We start from the raw sequence: 24,632 nt of genomic DNA, 5'->3' as shown, positions 1-24,632 counted from the left end.
TGCTCCATGCAGGAAGGAATAAATCATTTGCATTTAAGGACCTATTTACAAATTAACTGAATTTCATTTTGGAAAATCTGGCAAACAGCTACTTGGAGTTTTTAGTTCTTTGACTTCTGTTTCCAACTAAATGGTTTATGCTTTGAGCTAATAATCATCAGGGTCACTTAGCTTCCCTAGGATGTTAGCATAACAAAAGGATGAATAAAATACATTGATAGTTTATTTAACTCTAATATTATCTTCAGAATAAATTATCTTTTTATGTTCTAATTTGTCCTATAGGACCAATATCCAATAAACGAGTCACTGAATCTTAAAACTGGCAAATAGAACCAGAATATACAAATGTGTTACTCTCCCATTTAATCTGAGACTATAACTACTACATACTATTAAAGTGTGTATATTAAATGCTTGTAAAGGTGACATTATATTGACTATAACTTTTTAATTCAGGAGCATTTCTATGCTTAGCAATAACTAAACTCTATATTAATAACCTGGAGGCCCTGAAACATTCATTAATGATCATGTTTATTAGTTTCCTGTTAGCTAGGTAATACAAATAGTAGTAACATGAGTGGTAATGGTGGTAATGGCAGCAACAGCAGCATATATTTATTGAGCACTATGTGCTCATCATTTTTCTAATGTCTTTATATTAATTACCTTGTCTAACACAATCCTATGAGGTAAAGATGAGAAAAATATGTTTATCGAGGTTATAGGCCATGGTCACATAGGTGTTAAGTGGTAGAAGTTACAAGATGGTCATAAAGGTATTATGTGGTAAAGGTCATGAGACCAAGTCACATAAATGGTAGAGATTATGTGTCCAATGTCTATAAGAAATAAATGACAGAGGTTAATTATTCAAGGTCAGATGGGTGGTAAGTGGTAGAAATTATGTGTTCAAGGTCACATCCGTGGTAAGCAGTAAAGGTTAGGTAGTCCAGGTCAGATGGCTGATAAGTGGTAAAGGCTGTATGTCCAAGGTCACATAGGTGGTAAGTGATTAATTGCTCTCCAGTCTCCCTACCCTCACTAGGAAACTGAGGGCTTCGGTCTAGGTGATTGAGAAGGACACTGCTTGTTATCCAAAATTCATTTTTCCTTTTCTACATAGTAAGAGAGCTATAGCTGGCATGAGTGCCTACCCAGGACCTTATTTCCCAGTTCCTCTTGTAGCCAGGTGTGGCTTAGTGACTGAGCTCTCACCAATGGAACGTCAGCAGAAGTGACATTTACTCCTTCCCAGCCTGGCCTATAAAACCTTGCACTGAGCTCCTGTATTCAAGTTCTCTTCCACAAACTAGAATAAGGAAGTGCCTGAAACCAGCTTCACTCAAGCTGGTAAAGACAATGCCCGAGGGAATCATCAAAAACAAAGTAGAAGGAAGCTGGTACTCTGAAAGATTGCCCAGAGCACAGCTGTAGGCTAACCTAGAATGCTCATCTCAGACTACAGCATGAGGGAAAAAAGAAACTTATTTTCTTTGAGCCACTAAACTACTGTTAGTTCTATTTATTACAGCACACAAGTCTTACTTTAACTAATACAATGAATTTTCAGATGCCTTAAAGTTCTGAAACTCTTAAGTTTTAATCAGAAAAAAAATGAAAAGATGATAAATATTATGCTCATAAATTTAAAAACAAACAGAAATTATGGTTCAATAAAACTAGAATGCCTAGCACTAGGCTTCTTTTACTAAGATGATTTATAATGCATATCACTTCTGATATTTATTTCCCTAGTTTCTAATCACTTTGTCTTCATATCTTTACATCATGGCATTGCTAAATACAACCTTAACATCCTCTATCATATTCCCTTAGACTTTTAATCCATACCATAATGTTAAGTCAAAACTGTAATAAAGAGATCATGCTACTTTGCTATGGATAAGAAATGGTGCCAGATCAATTTTCTAGCATTGGAAAAACTTTATGCTCAGAATCCATGACTAAACTGAAAAAGATTTTCTTTCTGTTATACCAATCACCTGAATTTTAATGAATATAAAAGAGGGCAAAACACTGTGAGAATAAATCAATTCATTCTTCACCAGTAAGCAGTATTTGGAATAATTTATAGTATGAAAAATATGTTTGATATTTTCTTGTTGAAAATAGTTCTGTGGAAATTATTCTAGGTTTGGCAAGATAAGAGCAAGTTTCCCAGCATGTCCCACATTAGATGATAGTTGCAGTTCCATCATTAAATCCACAAGTGTTTGAAGGATCCATTAAGTGAGCCCATGGATCAGGGTGTCACAAAAATGTGTAAAACATAAAGCTGGAGGACTTACACTTCCTGATTTCAAAACTTATGAAAAAGCTACCATAATCAAAACAGTGTGGTACCGGCATAAAGACAGACATGTAAACCAATGGAAAAGATAGAAATCCCAGAAATAAACCCTTGCCTATACAGTCAAATGATTTTCAACTGGAGAGCCAAGACCATTCAATGGGGAAGGGACAGTCTGTCTCTTCAACAAATGGTGCTGAGGTAACTAGATATCCACATGCAAAAGAGTGAAGTCAGACCTTTATCTAACACCATATACAAAAAATAATTCAAAATGTACCTATACATAAGACCTCAAATTATAAAACTCTTAGAAGAAAACATAGGGCAAAAGATTCATAGCACTGGGTTTGGCAATGATTTCTTGGATATGACACCAAAGGCACAGGCAACCAAAGAAAAAAGAGACAAACTGAACTTGATGAAAAATTTAAAATTTTGTGGATCAAAAGACACTATGAACAGAGTAAAAAGGCAACCCACAGAGTGAGAGAAAATATTTGAAAATCATATATCTGATGAGGGATTAAAATCCAGAATAGATAGAGAACTCCTAAAACTCAATAATAAAAAAAAAACATGACTCAAAAATGGGCAAGGGACTTCTGTAGATATTTCTCCAAAGATATATAAATGACTAATAAGCACATGTAAATATGTTCCACATCACTAAACATTAGGTAAATGCAAATCAAAATTACAGTGAAATTTCACCCCATATATATCACAATGAGACATCATTTCACATCCATTAGGATGACAAATAAATAAATAAATAAACAAACAAATAAATAAATAACCAACAGTGTTGGTGAGGATGTAGAGAAATTGGAATCCTTTTGCACTGTTGGTGGGAATGTAAAATGGTACAGCTGTTGTGGAAAACAGTATGGCAGTTTCGCAAAAAGTTAGAAATAGAATTACCATATGATCCAGCAATTCCACTTCTAGATATCTAACCAAAAGAATTAAAAGCAGAGTCTCAAAGAGATGTTTATGAACCCACGTTCATAGCAACATTATTTACAATAGCTGAATCTTAGAAGTAACCCAAGTGTCTATTGATGGATGAATGGATAAGCAAAATATGTTATATACATACAACGATTTATGATTCAGCCTTATAAAGGAAGGAAATTCTGACATATGCTACAACATGGGTGAACCCTGAGGACATTAAGCTAAGTCAAATAAGCCAATCACAAAAGACAAATACTATATGATTCCACTTATATGAAGTTCTTATAATAGAGACGGAAAGTAGAATGATGGTTTCCAGTTGTTGGGGGAGAAGCTACGGGGAGTTACTGTATAACTGATACAGAGTTCCAACTTTCTCCATTGACGTATTACATGATGTTTGGTTTGCAAACAGTGATTCTACTGAGTGCATTTTTAATCATTGGAAATCACAAACTTGGCTCACTAAATGCATGCAAAATCAACTTCATGAAATATTTCCCATCCCAACATTCCTGATACTATGTCCATTAGCATATATGATCATAAGCATTCCATCATTCCTTTTTTTTTTTTAAATTTATTTATTTATTTATGTATGGCTGTGTTGGGTCTTCGTTTCTGTGCGAGGGCTTTCCCTAGTTGTGGCGAGCGGGGGCCACTCTTCATCGCGGTGCACGGGCCTCTCACTATCACGGCCTCTCTTGTTGCGGAGCACAGGCTCCAGACGCGCAGGCTCAGTAGTTGTGGCTCACGGGCCCAGTTGCTCCGCGGCATGTGGGATCTTCCCAGACCAGGGCTCGAACCCATGTCCCCTGCATTGGCAGGCAGATTCTCAACCACTGTGCCACCAGGGAAGCCCCATCATTCCTTTTAAGAACATTAAGAACATTAAGTTTATAAGAAGAGAAAATATTAATAAAAAATATATAAAAAGCATGAAGTTAGAACACAGCATACATAACTTGAATATTATCTTACTGTCAAAGATCCCAACTTTTAAACCGTCCTCGCGTTCATTCATAGTAGCTAAAATGGTAGGAACCTGTCTATTCTAACCAAAGTAAGCAGTTTCTACGTGTCTTTAGTAATGCCATGCTCCTGGACTTCAGCTTTTCCCTAGTGTTTTAGTTATATTATCATCTTTCAAGTTTTTCAAGATCCACAAGGATATACAGCATTACCCACAAGTGCCCTACCCACACACTCTTGCCTACATTCAGCCCCAGCCCAATGGCCTCCTTGCCTATAGTTATCTGCAATCACTCCAAGAGCACCTGTGGCTTTAGCATTTTGGAAACAGAAAATTAGAGCCTGATTCGTTTCTTCTCAATTACTTCCTCTGTGTCTTTATAGTGTCCTAAATTTGTAATCATCATTCCTGAAGTTCAGACTACGTTTCAGGCATTGTTCTAGATAATGGAGAAACAAGGACAAATAGCACATTGTTTTTTCCTAAAAGGAACTGACAGTTTGGACTGTATAAGCCAATACATACCATGCAAAGAGTATGGGCAGGATACTATGGGGGCATGAATCAGGGCATAACTAATTATACCAGTGGAGTCTAGAAAAGACTTCATTAAGATGGCACTGCTTGAGGCAAGCACTGAAAGAGAAGAAGTTCATATAGTCAGAGAAGGGGACTAGAGGCCAGAGAAAAGAGAGGCAGGAATCAGGCACTCAAAACATTGAAGCAACATGAATAAAAATATGGAGGCTTTAAACAACATGGTACATATTGGAAGAACCAAGGGCTTTGACTTGGGTCGTGAAGAAGTCATAGTGACATACAACTTTAGAGAGAGAATAAAAGAGCCAGTTCACAGAAGGTCTTATATTTCATACTAAGGAATAAAAACTGTAGTACATATAATTTGCATAATTATGATGTGCCAGGTTCTATTCTAGACTCTACTTGCAAAGTCTCGTTTTTATTCCATTTTAAGCATGAGGAAACTGAAGCACAGAGTGCTTTAGTAACTTGCCCAAGGTCACACAGCCAGAAAGTGAGGGAGCCAGGGAGTCTGACATAATAAATTGGGCTCATAGCCATCAGGGTGACTCCCTTCAGCAGTGTGTGCTTTATTCCATTGAAAATGATGACCATTAAAGGGGTTTAAGTAGAAGAATAACATGACTATTTTAGTAGTAGAAATGAGGTGGGATTAAAATTGAGACAGAAGGCAGTAAAGGAGGAGAAAATGAAATGCAGAGAAATTATATTAAGGCGGTAAAAGCTATAATACTCAGAGAACAATTAAGTGAAGGAGGATATATCAGTTAGCTTTCATTGCATAATTAACCACACAAAATTTAGTGGCTTAAAATAACAAGCATTTACTTAAATCATAAACTGATGGATTAGCTAGGGCCAGGAAAGTTTGGAAGGACCTTGCTCATGTGTCTCAGTGAACTGAGCTGTAAGAGAGCTCACAGCACATAGCACACGGCGGATCAGCTGTAAGATAGCTCTGCTGATCTTGGCTGGGTTCTCCTACGTGTCCGGGGCCTCAGCTGGGATGAATCAATTGATTCATGGTGCATGGTCTTTTGTCCTTCAGCAGGCTAGCCCAGGTCTGTTCTCATGATGGCAGAACAGAGGTATAGGCGGTATAGGTGAGAACAGCAGAAATGTGCAAGGTTGCTTGACACCTAGGCTTGGAAATAGCACATCTATTAATCAATTAAGTTACAAAGCGTTTCTCCAAAGATTTACAAGCCCTACTCAAATTCAAAGAGAGAAGTAGATCTATCTCTTGATGGGAGGAGCTAAAGTCACATTGTAAATGGTGGGGAGCCTAGAGGGCAGATAATTTTCACCATCTAAATAAATCTAATTAATGGGAGACAGCAAAAGAAAACATTGGTGATGACTCCCTGGTTTCTTGCCTAAGAAACTGAGGGGATGATGGTGCCATTTACAGAGATGGGGCCAAAAGGGCCCCTCACTGGTGGGTTTTCCCCAGAAAGTGAATAAAAGTTTCCATGCATGTTTTTCCCGGTGGTGTGAACCAGAAATCTACACAAATAACATAGCAATAGCAACTGAAAGAATGTGGTAGAAATACTCAGCTTAAGACTCAATTAAAAGAAAAAGTTGTTACTGAAAAACTATACATTGTACGATATGACAGTGGAATCTACTGAACTTTTATAACAAACACTGACAGAATGTATGAAAATAAGCTGTGATTTCCTTTGAGGTCTAAAGTCATATAAAGTCCTGCTCACATCTGCCAAATCGATCTTCGTGTGAGAATTCACCACAATGAAACCATTGTCAAGGACGCAACATATCAAAAAATAGGCTTTATATTCACTGAACTCTATGTTTAAACCAAGTTAAATGCCCTTCTAGGGATAGGAAAATTTCAAGTGTGCTATTACAAAAAATAGCAGAGTGGGTTGTAAGAAAGAAAATCTTTGGGATCAGTAGATATGACTGAGCACATTCATTGTCACAAGCTAGGACACACTACACGGCATGACAGAAAGTCAAAGTAGTCGTCATGGCTCACCAACATGCATTCTTCGCTTGGTTCAAAGGAGACTGTCATACTATCAATGGCTTTTTATAAATAAGCTTCACTTTTTTAATCCAACCTGCTTCTAATTCCTGACTCCAGTGTTTAGTGCAAGTTTCCCATGAGCAAATAAACTCAGTTTTTTCACTCTGCTATTTAAGGCTTTTCCCCAGCCTGCCCCATGCCATGTCTTGACTCAGCTTCTCAGTCTTCTCTTAAATTCAGCCAAGGCTGGTGTCCAGATGAACTATGTGCTATCCACAAACATGGCCTGTCTTCTTTGGTTTCTTTGCCCTCACTCACCTCTTTACTCTCTGCTGTGCTGCTTCCTTTTTGTCTTGGCTCGTCCAAAATCTTATTTGAACTTTAAGTCATGACTTCAGTACCACAGATTCCAGCAGCTTATTATGATTTTTCTGTTTCCTGGACTTCCAGACCACATTGTACCTCACTCTTTGTCTACCCTGGACACTCTGTCTTCTACTAAAATTTTTATTTGTTGCCAGGGACAGGGGGTGGGAGATGGGGGGAAAAGGTGAAGGTGGTCAAAGGGTACAAACTTCCAGTTATAACATGAACAAGTTCTGGGGATGCAATGTACAGCATGGTGACTATAGTTAACCATCCTCTATTGTATATTTGAAAATTACTGAGAGTAGATTTTAAAAGTTCTCCCCACACACACCCAAATTTTACCTGTGTGTGGGGACAGATGTGTTAACAAACCTTATTGTGGCATCATTTTGCAATATATACACGTATCTAATCATTACATTGTACACTCTAAGCCTACACAATGCTATATGTCAATTACATCTCCATAAAGCTGGGGAAAACATTTTTAATAAAAAATAAATACAAAATAAAAGTTTTTATTTGCTTCATCTTTAACTTTCTAGTACCTTTCCTGAGGGCACATGAATTTACTCTTTTTCAAGATGGATTTGCCAAGAAAGTGAGGAGTGAGGTTAGAGCTTTCTCTCTGCCAACAACACAGTTCGGTTTTTATGTGCTTCAAATAATGGTCTACAGACTTCCACAGAATATATAATTTGAAGAAAAAGTTCTGTAAATGCTTTAAGTGTTTGAAAACTACTGTTTATTTGTTTTTGCATCTCTTGCTATTTCTAATGCAACCCCTTTCCCCTGGTGGTGGGTAGGAATCTATATGAGCTAAAATTAGTATAACGAATAACATTGTTCACTACCTGCCAGAAGGTAACAAGAAAGGGATATCAAGTATGAGACAGTCATATCCAATTGGCATATATTATTGATAACTGCAAAATCATTTGCTAAAAAAAATAAAAGTGGCAAGCCAGCAGAAAAATAAGTACTGTTAAAGAAGGTAATTGCCAGTTATGGGTTCAATCTGGATCACAAAGCATGATCAGAACTTTCTAAAATGATAACTTCTTAAAATAAATAGCAAACTGAGATGTGAGCAAGTATTAAATCGTAGTGTGTATTCACCCCTTAACTCCTTACCTAAACAAACAACCATAATTATATGGTACAATCTTATACCATTTTAGGCCTCTATCTTTGAGTTACCCACTATGGTAGACAAAATAATGTGCCCCTAAAGATGTCCATATCCTAGTCTCCAGGACCTGTGAACATTACATTACATGGCAAGAGAGAGTTAAAGTTGCAGATGGAATTAAGGTTGTTAATCAGCTGAAGTTAAAGTAAGGAAATTATCCTGGATTATCCAGCTGGGCTCAATGTAATTAATCATGACAGTCCCTTAAATGTGGAAGAGCGAAGCAGAAGAGTGAGAGCCAGAAAGATGGCATCATGAGAAAGACTTTGCTGGCTTTGGAGATTAAAGGGGGCCACGAGCCAAGGAATCCAGGAAACGTCCAGAAGCTGGAAAAGGCAAGAAAGTGGATTCTCCCTTGGAACAGCCAGGAAATAAGGCAGTCCTGCTGACACGTTAATTTTAGCCCAACGAGGCCCACTGAAAACTTCTGACTCCCAGAACGATAAGATAATAAATGTGTGCTCCTTGAAGCTATTAAGTTCGTGGTAATTTTTACAGCAGCAACAGGAAACTAATACACAGAGAAAAATCGTTCCAGCTTTCCCCAGATGCCAAGAAACTGCTCCCTCCTTGTCAAATATCTTTCCTATTTCAATCACCTATCGGTACTCCCAAACTATCTTTATTTGTAAGATGATAATTTTCAATTGATAAGATAGTGATGTTTTCTATAAATTACTTTGTCAAAACAATTACTAGAAAAGATATTAGCAAAGACTTAATGAATATTTAAATACTGATTATACAGCTATTTTAATTAATGTCATTCAGACATAATTTAGAAGCAAGATACATTTTTAAATCCTCAAATAGCACATAGTAATGAGCTATATTTTATTTTTGAGAAGACAAACGTTGTTTGTGTTGTGAGTTGATCTCTTCTTTAAGAACAAACTACTTAACAAAATTAGGCATTTTTTGTTGGATCTACCAATAATAGGTATATAAGTGAAGCACAGAGAATGAGGAGAATAAAGGTGATATCTCACTTCTAACACAATTTCATCAAAATGGTAAAAATGTGTTTAAATTAAGCCTGGGAAGGTCCAACACAATTGGGAATTGAAGAACTCACATAATGTTCATGGGTATATGGATTGCTTCTGTTTCAAAAATGCTTTCATTTCAGTACCATTTAGAAAATGTGAGACTCATTTTATCCAAACAACAACAACAAAATCATTACCAGATAAGATTTGGCAATGCTGTGAATCCCGCTAAACCTCAGTTTTTTCTTATGATTTTACCAGTCTATTCCCCACACAGGTTAGTTCTAAGGATCAAATTAGATAATGTATTTAAAGCAGATTGTAACCTACCAAATTACTTTTTTCCCCTCAGTTCCTACTATAAGTCAAACACCAAGCTAGGCAGACAAACAACAATTAGACAATAACTTCAACAATTAATGTACAATATAAGACACAGAATGCTATGAGGATTCAAGGCTAATACAAACTGGAAGCGGGATGGCGAGGTACCTCCAGCCCTAGGGAATCAGACTGCCTACTTGTGCCAGGCACTATGCATGTTAAATTTTTTATACACATTATACCATTTAACCCTCACAATAATCCGACAAGGTAGTGCTATTGTTTTTCCCTTTTTACTGATGAGAAAGATAAGGCTTAGGTTAATTAACTTTTCCAAAGCCTGTGGAAAATAAGGGATAAAGCCAAAGCTCATTCAGTTAACAAATAATTATTGAGCACCTACTGTGTGAGAGGCGTGATCCAGATGCTGAGATTACAGTAGTGAAGACAGCAGATAAAAATACCTACCATCAAGAAAATTATACTCTAGGGAGGGAAACAGAAAACAAAGAAAATAAAAATTAAGTATATTTTATACACACACACACACACACACACACACACACACACAGTTTAGCAGATAGAAATAAATGAAACACGGAAGTGAAACAGAAGGTGGTAGAGACTGAAATTTTAAGTAAGATGTTCAGGAAGGCCCTCTTGTTGATGATGGTAAGTTTGACATGCTTGTTAGGCATAGAGATGTATTTGTCAAGCAGGCAGAGAATACATGAGAGAAGGCAACGTTTGAGTAATTGCTTAAAAATAGTGATGGAGTTGGACGAGCAGATATCTAAGGGGAAGGCATGTAAGGAAGAACAAATAGCAAGTAGAAAGGTCCTGAGATGGGGGCTGATGTGGCTGAAGCTGAGGGAGAGAAGGGAAGAGCAGAAGATGAGATCTGGATGTAATGGTGGAGGGGGCAGATCACACAGGACCTTGTAGTTCATAGTCAGGTCTTTGGTGTTTGTTCCAGATAGGAAAATGGGGTTTTGATCGGAGAAGGATATGTTTTAACAGGATCGCTTTGGCTACTATGCTGAGAACAATCTGAAGAGAGGAAGCAGGGAGACTGGTTAGAAGATGTTTTCAATAATTCAGACAGCAGGAGGTAGTGCTTTGCACAAGTGTGATAACAGTAGAAGAGTGGCAAGTTGTCAGATTCTCAATATATTTGAAAGTAGAGCCAACAGGATTTGCAGATGGATTGAATATGGGGGTGTAAGGGAAAGAGAGGAGACAAAAATGACAGCAAGATTTGAAGCTGGAGCAACCAGAAAGGTAAATAGCCATTAATATTTGGGAGAAAGAGGTTTGATGGTAAATACCAGGAGCTTAGACTTGAATATTGTATGACTGATATTCTTATCAGACATTCAAATCAACTAGAAATTGTCAAGTAGGAAGTTGGATATATAGGACTAGAGTTTAGGGAAAAGACTCTGGGGCTGGAGAAATAAATCTGGAAGCCATCTAATTTAATATAAATTAACATATGAACTTAATTCCAGATCTGTTTGATTCTCAAACCTAGCTCCTATTTGTTGGGAGCAATTCTCCATTGCATTTCTGCATGTCTCAGGTTATCTTTTCAAGGATGTTTATACAATAAACATCCTCAGAGACTAAAAGAGTGTCTCTCTCCAGGTTTAAGGGCAGATTTGTTTCCTGATGAAGATACTTAAGGTAATGTCTCCTTTGGAAGCAAAGAATAGACAGATTGGCTTGCAGCTTGCAACCCCCGTATAAAACTGGTTTCCTGGGACTTCCCTGGTGGTCTTAGTGGTAAAGAATCTGCCTTACAATGCAGGGGACGTGGGTTCGATTCCTGGTCAGGAAATCAAGATCCCACATGCTGCGGGGCAACTAAGCTGGCGCGCCACAACTACTGAGCTCGCACGCCTCAACTAGAGAGCCTGTGTGCTGCAAACTACAGAGCCTATGCACTCTGGAACCCGTGCGCCACAACTACAGAGCCCACGCGCCCTGGAGCCCGCGCGCCACAACTAGAGAGAGAAGCCCACACGCCCCAACTAGAGAGAGAAGCCCACGCACCACAACGAAGAGCCCAAGCGCTGCAACTAAGACCCGATGAGGCCAAAAATAAATAAAATAAATAAATAAATAAATCTTAAAAAAAAAAAACTGGTTTCCTAAGCTCAGCTGTGACCTACATCCAGTATGTTTGCAAGGTCCACCAGGATCCACTCTGCATCGCCCCCATGACGTGAGGGGAGAGCAAAGGGGAAGCTCATACTGCCTGATGTCTCATGAGTGATAAACATCTCAATCCACTTAAGCTCACTGTTTCCTTACCAACCACATTTATGGAAACGTGGGAAGTCGATCTAGCAGCTGAAGTACTAGCTGAAGCTTAGGAACTGTCTGATCACTTAACTACTATTGAAGAGGAACCACTGAAAATTTCGGAACAAGGGAAGAGGTGTGATTTGACTTGAAGTTTGAAATTAAAATCCCTCTGATATCAGAGGGAAAGTGGTCCTGGAGAAGAAGAAACAAGAGTGGAAGAAGTTACATCAGTCAGGCTGTTGTTGCAGCAATCCCCGCAAGAATAAAAAAGGCCCAACAGAGGGGTTAACCAAGGGACTGAAAGAAGGAGGCAGACTCAAGAGATATTTAGGAGCTAAAATCAATTGGCCTTCAAGCTATATCTTTACAACATTAAGTCAGAAAATTTCAAGTGTAAGTATGAAAGTAATTGGGAGTCACTTTCTTACATAAGAAGAACATAGTCAGGCACAGTTGCCACATGCCCGTCAGAACTCCAGGTTGACCTCTCCACGTAGTTTTTCTCTTTTTCATGGTCTCAAGCAGCAGCCTTGATCATTGGATCCTCAAACAGCAATGCCCATAACAGGAAAGAAGGGGAGACCTCCATTGTACAGGCATCTCTGTTTTTTAATCAGAGAGGAAAATCTTTCCTAGAATCCCATTAATCAGATTGGGCCAAATGCCCATGCCTTCAATGCAAGGAAAGTTGAGAGAACAAAATCTGGCTCTTTCAGCCTCTGTAGTGGGAGGTAGGTTCTAACAATAGTGAAGAGAAGGTTGGAATTCGCTGTTGGAGAGACAACCAATAGTGTCTCCCAGAGGATCTAATTAGATGTGGAAGCTGAGAAAGAAGGAGAACTCTAAATGATTGCTTAGACACCTGGCTTAGACCATTGTCTGGATGGTACTGTCATTCGTGGACGAAGCAATGCGAGAGAAACAGGTTTGGGGTAGGGAGTGATGCGATATCTTTGAACACATTTGAATTTCTAGTTGGAAAGCCCAGAGCTCAGTTTCATAGGGGTCTAGAGCTCAAGACTGAGAGCTAAGCTAGAGTTATATAAGTTTGGGACAATATAACTGAAGTCACAGAGCAAAAGTGTCCAGACACAGTGTGATTACAGAGAGGGTCAAAGAGGGAATCTTGGAAAGAGAGGCCCATTTGACAGACTGAAAAGGAAAGTCCATGAAAGTAAAAAGAAAAGAGGAGAGAGCAATATTTTAAGATGGAAGAGAGGCCAGTGGTACTAAATGCTTCCCAGAGATCAAATAAGAAGATGAAGAATGCCTATCAGTTTTAGCCATGTTGGCATGGTGACCATTGCCAAGTAAGATAAATATATAGGGAATTCGTTATAGACAAGTGATTTTTTTTTTTTTTTTGGCTATCTATTAGGCTCTTTATTTTTTTATGAGGGCAATGCAAGCCCATGGGGAGAGAGCTGGAAAACAGGGGGGTAAGAGTGATCTATAATGGCTATACAATTGTAATATACAACTGTCAGGAAGTGTCTATGCCTTGGATCTTTATAGAACCAGCACAGCCACCTACCAAGCGTCCAGGATGGTCAGTAAACCTCCCTCCATCTCCCCAACATATAAAATACTGGGGGCTACTGTTCCAATTCCACCCCTTGCTTATCATCACTATTCTATATGCTGAAGAATACATTTTCTTTATCAAGGTTAATTTTCTTTACTAATTTGCTTCAGTTCACTACTCACAAAAATGGGCAAAAATTCAATGTAAAGAATATGCTATCCAAATAAAAGCCCAACTTCTATGGCAGTGATCTGAGATAGAGTTCCAGTTTGCATGGAAGAGTTGCTATTTTTAAAAAATCCTAAAATTTTACATCACTCTATTTTGTGTTTTTCTTTTTCAGTTATCTGGTAAATCTCTTAAATATTATAAATGAAAGTAGTTATTAAGTTTTATATAGGAGTAAATATAAATTTCAGTAAATTTCAGCTTTTTAATAGTCCTTACTATATGTTACTGCTATGCTATAGAAGGTCAGCCAGAGTGACCTGCTATTCAAAAAGAACAACTGGAAAAAACAAAAACCACAGTTTATAAGAAAATCAGCACAGCCTGTCCTATACCAGGTTCCATCATGCCCTCTTGTGTCTAAGTATAGCATAGCAGCTCCAACTTTAAATTGAAATATTCAGTACAACACGGTGAACATCACACACTCGCTATGGGCCAGGTGCTAGGCTGGGTGCTGAGTCCACAGTTGTGGACAAGACCTACAAGGTCCCTATCCTCATGGAGATTATTTAGGACTTACTTTAATTATTACAGAAGTTTACATTCCATTTGAAAACTTCTGTATGAAGATTTAGCATTTCATTATACGGTACAAATAATTTTATCAGCTAAAAAATATTGCCACTAATTTCCTTAGTCTACAATCTTAAATTATTGATTCAGCTTGCCCATAAACTTTTCTCCTTAACTTCTAGTGGTAAAAATTTCATAATCCATTGATTTAGTTTTATAGCTACTATTTACAAAGATATAATCTTCAATAAAATGATGCTGTGATGTTTAACTCTAAAGCTCTTATTTAATCTTAGTGTTAGTTGTCATTGAGAAGCCTCTGAGTCTATAATTTCATAGTTTATGATCCCAGGAAAATTTTCCTTATTAAATTATAGACAAGAGACAGTGCTTTACTCTATGTTATTAAAATTGAAATTCCCTAAATCTAATTATATATTCTTACCATCTGCATTTTTATGAATCTTATATAAAGAAATCTTCTGAAAACCTCAGAGCTGACATAAATCTCTTAAATTTTACTTAGTTTTTGTGGGTTTTGAAAACAAAAGTTCTTGTTTTAATTTAAAGGAGCAGAAACTTAATTGTGATGGCTTACAGATAGATGACAATATGGCCCAGAATGAAACTTCCTATAATAAAAGCAGATATGATAAGATATAAACCATAGTAGGCAGATCTTAAGAGGATTTGATTTCAATGAAACATTTAAATCAGTAATCATCCATTCTAGCATTCTACCTTTTACACATAGACTATTGTTTCACCCTTAACAATTATCAGGAGGTTGTCCCCTCATTCCTAAGTGTGAGGACCACTGTGTATTTCTCATTTACTCAATTGCCCAACCCCTTTTATTCTTACTATAAGAGTATTCTCTTATTCTACCTCAGTGTTTGGAGGTTGGGGGACCTCTAGTTAAGGTTAGTCTTATGCATGGTGACTTTAACCCCTCCTCCAAGTATATCAAACCCCAAACAACCCTAAATAAACCTAAAATCTAATTTAAAACAAAGAGCCTGCTCTGCAAAGGTAGCTTCAAGTCAAGTTTCCCAGTCTCTCTTTACAACAAAATGACTGACTCAAAACTCCACGTACATTAAAAATCTAAATCCCCCATTTGCCTTCTCAGACTATGTATCATATTTCTTTTTAAAAATGGATGATATGAGCATTTTCCACTTTGCCCTGGGAATGCTTTGCCTCATTTTATCGTATATTCAAATATCTGGCTAAAATTATGAATGAAAGCTTATGAAATTTTAGGGCAGCTTTCACTGCCTGCCTTGCCCATGGAGACCAGAGTCATGAGCCAAGGTACCTGATCTGACAAACATTCACTCCTGCATGATGCAAAAGGTAAGGCAACATCTTTGCTTGGGAGTCAAGAAGCCCACCTCAGCAGATATATCCAACATCTGTGAGAGCTTTGCCAACATGTTTGAGTGTGGAAGGATCCGCATATTACTGAATTCTTTCTCCAATGCATTACAACAGATGTGTATCAGTTAGCAACTGCTGTAACAATCATGTAAAATAAGCCACCGCCAAGCACAGTCACAATAGATAGAGTGTGGATCTAAGGAGAGATAGAGGATTGAAGCCATTTTTGCAACCAGTATGCTACAAGATGTCTAGTAATGCAATGATAACTATAAAATGATCTCCTTTCTAAATCAAATCTGACCTTCCTTTTGCTTTTATTATACCTCTGAACAAGGAAAACTAAAACACACATTTATGCACACACACAAACTTTCTGGGTGCCCCCTACCAACAGTCATGAGCTCACTCACACCCATCCCCACCTCTACAGTTGCTACTTATAGCAAAGGGTCTTTCAAGATTTAGACTCACTTTTCATGTGAGGGGTTACAAACGTTTTCATGTAATGGGACACACAGAGAAAGATCAAATATGTACAGCACACTGAAGTAAACTAAAGGAGTTTTGAGGGCATCTATGTCAGGCTAGTGGAAAATTTTATTAATTTCTTCATATTACATAAGTCAGACAAAAAAATGAACTATAAAGTATTAAGAAAGATATTAAATTTTAATTGGTATAAAACTTCTAAATTAAATCTTTTTATTTTTATTTTCTGAGAAATTTGAACTTGATTCCATGAACATAACATTTTTTTTTTCTATCAGGTTTTATGCTTGACATGGCAATATGTAATTCTTGATAATGATTTTTCAATGAAGTCTCTGAAAGTCACTTTTATAGGAAGCAAATAGGTTGTAACAACCGGCAGAAGAAAATTTATTGCTTTTTCACTAGCCACAGCAACTTACTTTTCAGAATTAGACAGAATTTGGGTAATAAGAATTCATTAAATTGTGTTTTGAGGATCCAACCATTCTTTAAATCCAGCTGAGATGGAGTCAGAGGGATCTGATTCACCCTTCTGACTTAAACAACTAAAAGGCTGGACAAAATATGAATGAAACAACATCTCTCAAGACACAAAACATCAGGCAATGAAGGACAGGTATCCCTGAGTGACGAGAAACAAAAAAAGTGAGTCCTACAATTGTCCCAGGTTAATGTCTAGAGAAAGTTTCCACACTGTAGCATAGGGAAAGGAAATGCAGGCAGAGACCCATGGTGTCTCTGTGTTGAGAGATGAGAATCCAGGGAAGCCATGGTAGCTGGAGTTTGCAAGGCAGAGTACCACAGAGAAGCAAGATGCACACAGAGAGAACTCTAAAGATCTGAAGAGTGTTCCCCTGGAGTATTCAGTTGAGTACTGATCAGCAAACACAGCTAAGGAAACTATCTGAGGCTGAAAGAACCACCTGAAAAGATTAGAGGAAACAGTGTCAGAGGCACTCATAGAGACAGACATAGTTCCTGTTCCCACAATTAGAATAAAACATACCAATCAATCAATTGAAAGAGATCTAGAAATAACACAAATAATAAACTTAGTAGACAAGGACCTTAAAAAGTTATCTTAACTATATTCTATATGTTCAAGAAGCGAAAGAAAAGATTGAAGATGTTAAGTAGAAACATGGACGATAAAAAAAAACTCCCATCAAATTTTTGGAGATGAAAACTACAGTGTTTGAGATGGAAAATACCCTGTATTTTATTAGGTCACAAAACATGTCTTAACAAATTTAAGAAGATTAAAATCACATCAAATATCTTTCCTGACCACAATGGAATGAAACTAGAAATCACAGAAGAAGCAAAATTCACAAATATGTTGAAATTAAACAACACTCTCTTGAATAACAAATAAATCAAACAAGGATGGAACAAAAGCAGTTCTAAGAAGGAAGTTTATAGTGATAAATGCCCACATTAGAAAATAAGAAAAGGGCTCAACCTAAATTTACACCTCAAAGAGCTAGAAAAAGAAAAATAAACCAAACCCAAAGTTATTAGAAGAAGGGAAATAATAAATATTAGAGACAAATAATCAAAAGAGAAAAATAGAAAACTACAGGCCAATACCCCTGATGAACTAAATGCAAAAATCCTCAACAAAATACTAGGAAGCTGAATCCAACAGCATATTAAGAAATCGTACATTATGACAAAGTGGGATTTACCCCTGAGATTCAAGAATGGTGCAACACAGCTCAGTGCTTTGTGACCACCTAGAGGGGTGGGATAGGGAGGGTGGGAAGGAGATGCAAGAGGGAGGAGATATGGGGATATATGTATATGTATAGCTGATTCACTTTGTTATAAAGCAGAAACTAACACACCATTGTAAAGCAATAATACTCCAATAAAGATGTCAAAAAAAAAAAAGAATGGTGCAACATATTCCAATCAATTAACATAATATACCACATTAACAGAATACAGGACAAAAATCACATGATTATCATCATAGATACAGAAAAAGCATTTAACAAAATTCAACACACCTTTGTGACAAAAATTATCAACAAACAAGGTATAGAAGTTATTTACCTCAATATGACAAAGACCATATATAGTAAGCCCAAAGCTAACATCACAGTAAATGGTGAAAAGCTGAAAGCTTTTCTTCTAAGATCAGAAACAAGGCAAGGATGCCTACTCTTGCCACTTTTAAATGTAATATTAGAAGTCCTAGTGAGAGCAATTAGGCAAGAAAAAGAAATAGAGGGCACCTAGAATGTAAAGAAAGAAGTAAATTATCTCTGTTTGTAGATGACCTAATCCTATATGCAGAAAACTCTAAAGACTCCACAAACAAACTGTTAGGACTAATAAATGAATTCAGTAAAGTTGCAGGGTATACAATCAACAGGTAAAAATCAGTTTCGTTTCTCTACACTAACAAAGAACTATCCATACAGGGAAATTAAGAAAACAATCCCATTCACAACAGTACCAAAAAGAATAAAGTAATTAGGAATAAACTTAATCAAGCAGATGCAAGACTGAAAACTACAAAACACTGAAAACTACAAAAAACAGATGAAAGAAATTAAAGAATACATAAATAAATGGAAAGACATCCCACGTTAATGGATTGGAAGACTTAATATTGTTAAAATGTCCATACCACCCAAAGCAATCTACAAATTCAATGTTATCCCCATCAAAATCCCAATGGTATTTTTTACAAAAATAGGAAAAAAAACCTATAAGTGATATTAAGCCAGAAAGACCCCAAAGAACAAAAGCAATCTTGAGGAAGAACAACAAAGCTGGAGGCATCACACTTCCCAATTTCAAAATATAATGTGAAACTATAGTAATTAAAACAGTATGGAACTGGCATAAAGATAGACATATAGGCCAGTGGAACAGAATAGAGAACCCAAAAATAAACCCAAGTATAAGTGGTCAACTGATCTTTGACAAGGGAGCCAAGAGTACACAATGGAGAAAGAACTGTCTTTTCAACAAATGGTGCTTAGAAAGCTGGATATCCACATGCAAAATCATGAAATGGATACAAAAATCAATTCAAAAAAGATTGAAGACTTAAACATAAGACCTGAATTGTAAAACTCCTAGAAGAAAACATGGGGGAAAAGATTCTTGACATTGGTTTGGCCATGATTTCTTGAAGATAACACCAAAAGCACAGGCAGCAAAGCAAAAATAAACAAGCAACACTACATCAAACCAAAAACCTTCTGCACAGCAAAGGAGACAATCAACAGAATGAAAAGACAACCTACAGGATGGGGGAAAATATTTGCAGACCACATATCTGGTAAGGGGTTAATATCCAAAATATATAAGGAACTCCTACAACTCAATAGCAAAATGACAAATGACTCAAATAATTGGCAAAGGAGTTGAATAGATATTTCTCCAAAGAAGACATAAAAATGACCAAAATGAAAAAGTGCTCAATATCACTAATCATGAGGGACATGCATATCAAAACCACAGTGGCTATCCTGCCACACCAATTAGGATGGCTATTATCCCCTCGACCCCCACAAAGAAGACAACAAATATTGGTGAGGATATAGAGAAATTGGAACACTTGGACATTGCTGGTAGCCTCTACGGAAAACAGAGTCCTCAAAAAATTAAACAGAACTACCATATGATCCAGCAATTTCACTTCTGGGTATATATCCAAAAGAACTGAAATGAGGATCTCCAAGAGATACCTTCACTCCCATGTTCACTGCAGCACTATTCACAATATTCAAACTATGGAAACAATCCGAATGTTCATCAACAAATGAATGGATAAAAAATAAAATGTGATATACACATACAATGGAATATCATTGAGCCTTAAAATGAAGGAAATTCTGCCATATGAGACAACATGGATGAACTAGAAGTACATTACACTGTGATTAAGCCAGTCATAGAAGGACAAATAATGCATGATTCTACGTATATGAGGTATCTAAAATAGCCTAACTCATAGAAGCAGAGAATAGATTGTTGGTTGCCAGAAGCTAGGGGCTGTTCAATGTATATAAAGTTGTTCAATGTATATAAAGTTTCGGTTATGTAAGATGAACAAGTTCTAGAGATCTGCTGTGTAACATAGTGCCTATTACATTAACAATACTGTACTGCACTCTTAAAATTTTTGTTAAGAGGGTAGATCTCATGTTAACTAAAGGCAAGAGGGAGACATATGAACATTTTTGGAGGTGATGGGTATGTTTATTTCCTAGATTATGATGATGATTTCACAGGTGTATGCATATGCCCAAATTCATCAACTCGTACACTTTAAATATGTGCAGTTTTTGTATACCAATCATACCTCAATAAATCTGTTTTTTCTTAAACTTTAAACATAAAGATGTGAATAAGTTAAAAGAATGGAAAATATATTCCATTCAAACACTAATCAAAAAAATGTTGGAATGATGATACTAATATCAGACAAGGAAGATTACAGAACAAAGAATATTACTCCAGATAAAGAAGATCCTTTCATAGTGATAAAGTATTTAATTCATCAAGAGTACATAATAAACCTAAATGTTTACATACCTAATAACAGAGCATCAGAAGACCTGAACCAAACACTGATAAAATGGCAACAAAAAATACGCAAATGTCTGTAATTTCAACACTACTCTCTCATTAATTCATAAAATTAGTAACATAAAATCAGTAAAGATATAGGAAATTTGAACACTATCAACCAACTTCACCTAATTTACCTAACAGGGTAATCCACCCCAAAATAGAATTCACATCTTTTTTTCTAATGAACTTGAAAATATACCATATTCTGGGCCACAAAATTCTTAATATATTTTAAAAGAATTAAGTCATACAAAGGATGTTCTTTGAAGAAAAATGAAGTAAAATAAAAAACAGAAAGCTATCTGGAAAATACCCCAATATTTGGAAACTAAGAATACACTTCTAAATAACCTGTGGGTCAAAAAGAAATCAAAAACTAAAATAGAAAGAATTTTCTGCTGAATGAAAATGAAAAGACAAGATATAAAAATTTGTGGGATGCCACTAAAGCAGTTCTAAGAGGGGAAATATACAGCACTACAAGTATATATGAGAAAATAACAAAGGTTGCAAAACAATAATCTTAGTTTCCACTTAAGAAACTAGAAAAAGAAGTGAAAATTCAACCCAAAGTAAGCAGACCTTGGGAAATAGTAAAGATCAGAGTAGAGATCAATGAAATGGAAAACAGAAAGCAATGCAAAACTCAATCAATCCAAAATTTGGTTCTTTGAAGAGATCAATTAAATTAATAAACATTTTACCACGGTGATTAGGGAGAAAAAAAATGAAGATACAATTTACCAATATCAGAAATGAGAGCGGTGAAATCACTAAGGATTGCACAGATAACAACGGAATGTTACAGTGTTATGCCGATAATTTTGGCAACATAAATTTTAAAAATCCTTGAAAGACAAACTGTCAACGCTCACTCAAAAAGTAATCAAGGGCTTCCCTGGTGGCGCAGTGGTTGGGAATCTGCCTGCCAATGCAGGGGACATGGGTTCGAGCCCTGGTCCAGGAAGGTCCCACATGCCACGGAGCAACAAAGCCTGTGCGCCACAACTATTGAGCCTGTGCTCTAGAGCCTACAAGGCACAACTACTGAGCCCACCTGCCACAACTACTGAAGCCCGCGTGCCTAGAGCCTGTGCTCTGCAACAAGAGAAGCCACTGCAATGAGAAGCCCGTGCACCACAACGAAGAGTGGCCCCTGCTCCCCGCAACTAGAGAAAGCCCGCGCACAGCACGCAGCAACGAAGACACAACGCAGCCAAAAATAAATAAATAAATTTATTAAAAAAAAAAAAAAGTAATCAATTGAGGACTCCAGCAAAAGTGGCAGGGTAAGGATATCCAAAAATTTATCCCCCCATAAAAACAAAAAGAAAACTGACAAACTATAAAAATCTTCATTTCTGAAAACTGTGAAGACTACTGAAAGTCTTTCAGCAACCTGGGAGGCTTTTTCATGAAAGTTGGAGGACTATCAATAAGAACAGTCAGTTTTGTTTGTTTTAACTTACCCATATCCCATCCCCTGCTCCCAGAACTATGGTAGCCTTGGGAAAAACAAAAAAAAGTTTACATTCCAAGTACTATAGGGAGAAAAACTGGGCTGGAGCACTTTCAAACCCTCATTCCCCAAAACAGCCATTATTATTTTACCTCTCTCTTTAAGAACTTTGGAAGAAGCCACTGAAAGGCTTGTTTTATTTTGTCTAATTCAGAACTCTTGCCTAGTACTAAAGCCACTCTTGGGGAAAGAGCCATTTGTCAAAAACTATCCAGGCAAATGTTTAGTTGCTTCTGACTGAAAGTCCATGACCATGACAAGAAAAACCATGCCCAAGTCAGCTTTATCTCTTGGTAGTGACTGAACTGAGATGATAAGCAATTCCATGGGATTATTGTCTAATAATGAGTTCCTCTTCTGTCTATATAAGATTCAGTAAATTCTAAATAAAGTGCCTAGCAACCATCAGTTGTCTTGGTCCTTCTGACCCCATACTCACGGTGCTATTCAGTCCCTTACCCCTCTCCGTCGGGACCTGGAAGATCCCCTGCGGTGGCTGGACCGTAGCATCCATCGGCCTCCATCTGCATGATACATGTTGACTGAAGCACTATCTCAGGCTCTGTATCAGCTACCTTCAGCTCCGTGCCAGCTATCAGGATAACAGGGTATGACTGCTGTTTGATGCTTCTCTTTGTGACCTGTAGTAGACCAGGGCTGTCATCAGCCATATTTTCCTGTCACCTACCTAGCTACCTCTACTGTACTGCTCTTATGCCGCTGTAAATCTGTCACCTTCCCTGGGTGATAGCCTGTTAAAATTTTCCTACCAAACTCTTCATCTAAAACCTTGGTTCAGAGGATCTTTCTGTTAATCTTATCATTCCTTGGGGCTTTATCTGGAGGACAAGACACAGGTTCTTTCTATGCTCAGGTCATCCCCAAACATAAAGGAATATCTCAATTAGAGTCTCATGACTGAGACTACTTTCCCTTATTAGGATTTGCTGGGTAATATCTGTATCCCCACAAGACTCTTAGTTCACTGACAGCAAAGACTGTGTGTCTGTTTTCCTCATGCTGGTGTCTGACACATAATCAGTAAATATTTATTGAATGGAAAAATGAGTGACTCAGCATACTTGTCCCTGTCCTTGTCAAAAACAATTTTTTTCTGTTTAGTATTAAATATTTTGCTTTTGATGGCAGTAATTTCTTGCTTTAATCTTATACAAAGCATGGCATATGGGCTGCAAGAGGTGAGAAACACCAACTTGGGAGAAAAGGAAGACAGGACATGAAACAGTGCAATCAAAGCAGAATTAACCATTGTCAGCACTTACAGCAGGGACAGAACTTATTTTTCTAGTGTCAGAAACACATGAAGAAGTAAAACCATTGAGAAAGAATACATTTCACAAATATCCCTCTATGCTCCAATAATATTCCCTGCAAGGCTCTTTTTATTATTTGCAGGTCTTTTTGACTACAGTAGATGCACACTAGATTTTTGTTAGATGATAAATTATAGTACTGGGGTGGTATTTAAAACTGTCTTTGTAAACTAACTCAAAGCTATAGTGCTAAAAAACTCTGTCCCCTAGTACCAGTTTGTGAGAAATTTTGCTGTTTGAAGTTTTATCTGAGAATGGAACATTCTACTCTTGCCTAAAAAATGTGAGCCAGGGGGGTTCATTTGATCCAGAGAAGCAGGATGGATTTACAACCCAGGTGCAGAACTTCAGATAAGGAATTTGGGATCATAGCATTACACATTTATCTTAACTTTGTAGTGTCCAAGGAAACTTGAGTCTGCCTGTCACCCCATGCTGGTAGTCAGACTGAGTTCCTAACAGAACTCTAAACAGTGTTTCTAATGGGACCTGGTGAGGCCACACGACCCTTCCTTTGAGCGACTGCTGCTTTCTTAACAATAACTTCCCCAGCCCTGCTTCCTTCCATCCACCTCATGAACAAAGATCTATGATACTCAGTTCAAAGCAGATTCTGCTTCCTCTACCCCTTCCCTAGAATCTCAGCACAAGTTCGTATCTCGTCAGAATTTCCTTCTAGAGTTTATGCTTACTGAGCCGCTCCAAGATTTGCCTTTCTGCAGCATGTTAAATTTAACTTTGATGAGCTTATTGATAAAAAGCGCTTAGTTGTCATTGTGCTTGCAAAGTAGACATTCAATAGCTTGGGGTAGAGAGACATGAATTCATATTGCTATTATAAGCAGCAACTAAAGTAATGCTTATGTATGAGCACTGTAGTCCTACATGCTAAATCTCATAAACCCAAAGAATCTACCGCCATTCAACCTCTGAGAGATGAAAAACGAACACCGTCGAGGTGATGGCCCAAGAACTTGAGACTCACGTTAAGTAAAGGCTTCCGGTCTCGCGCAACTCACCCCAGCGAGCCGGAGGCGCGCGCATGCGCAGCACCCGCGCGCAT

General features: G+C 37.4%; 1 long non-coding RNA gene across 1 annotated transcript; it reads right to left on the bottom strand.

Annotated features, from left to right (window-relative positions):
• Window positions 1–3,998: 3,998 nt before the first annotated feature.
• Window positions 3,999–24,578, bottom strand: LOC133092122 (uncharacterized). The gene is made up of 3 exons (XR_009701027.1): window positions 24,555–24,578; window positions 22,695–22,876; window positions 3,999–4,147 (listed from the first exon to the last, which is right to left on the bottom strand). It is a non-coding gene; the product is annotated as an uncharacterized LOC133092122 (long non-coding RNA).
• Window positions 24,579–24,632: the final 54 nt, after the last annotated feature.

This window comes from Eubalaena glacialis, chromosome 5 (genome assembly GCF_028564815.1).
Source record: "Eubalaena glacialis isolate mEubGla1 chromosome 5, mEubGla1.1.hap2.+ XY, whole genome shotgun sequence".
In the NCBI taxonomy this organism is placed as follows: Eukaryota; Metazoa; Chordata; class Mammalia; order Artiodactyla; family Balaenidae; genus Eubalaena; species Eubalaena glacialis.
This window is presented reverse-complemented; position numbering and strand designations above follow the sequence as displayed.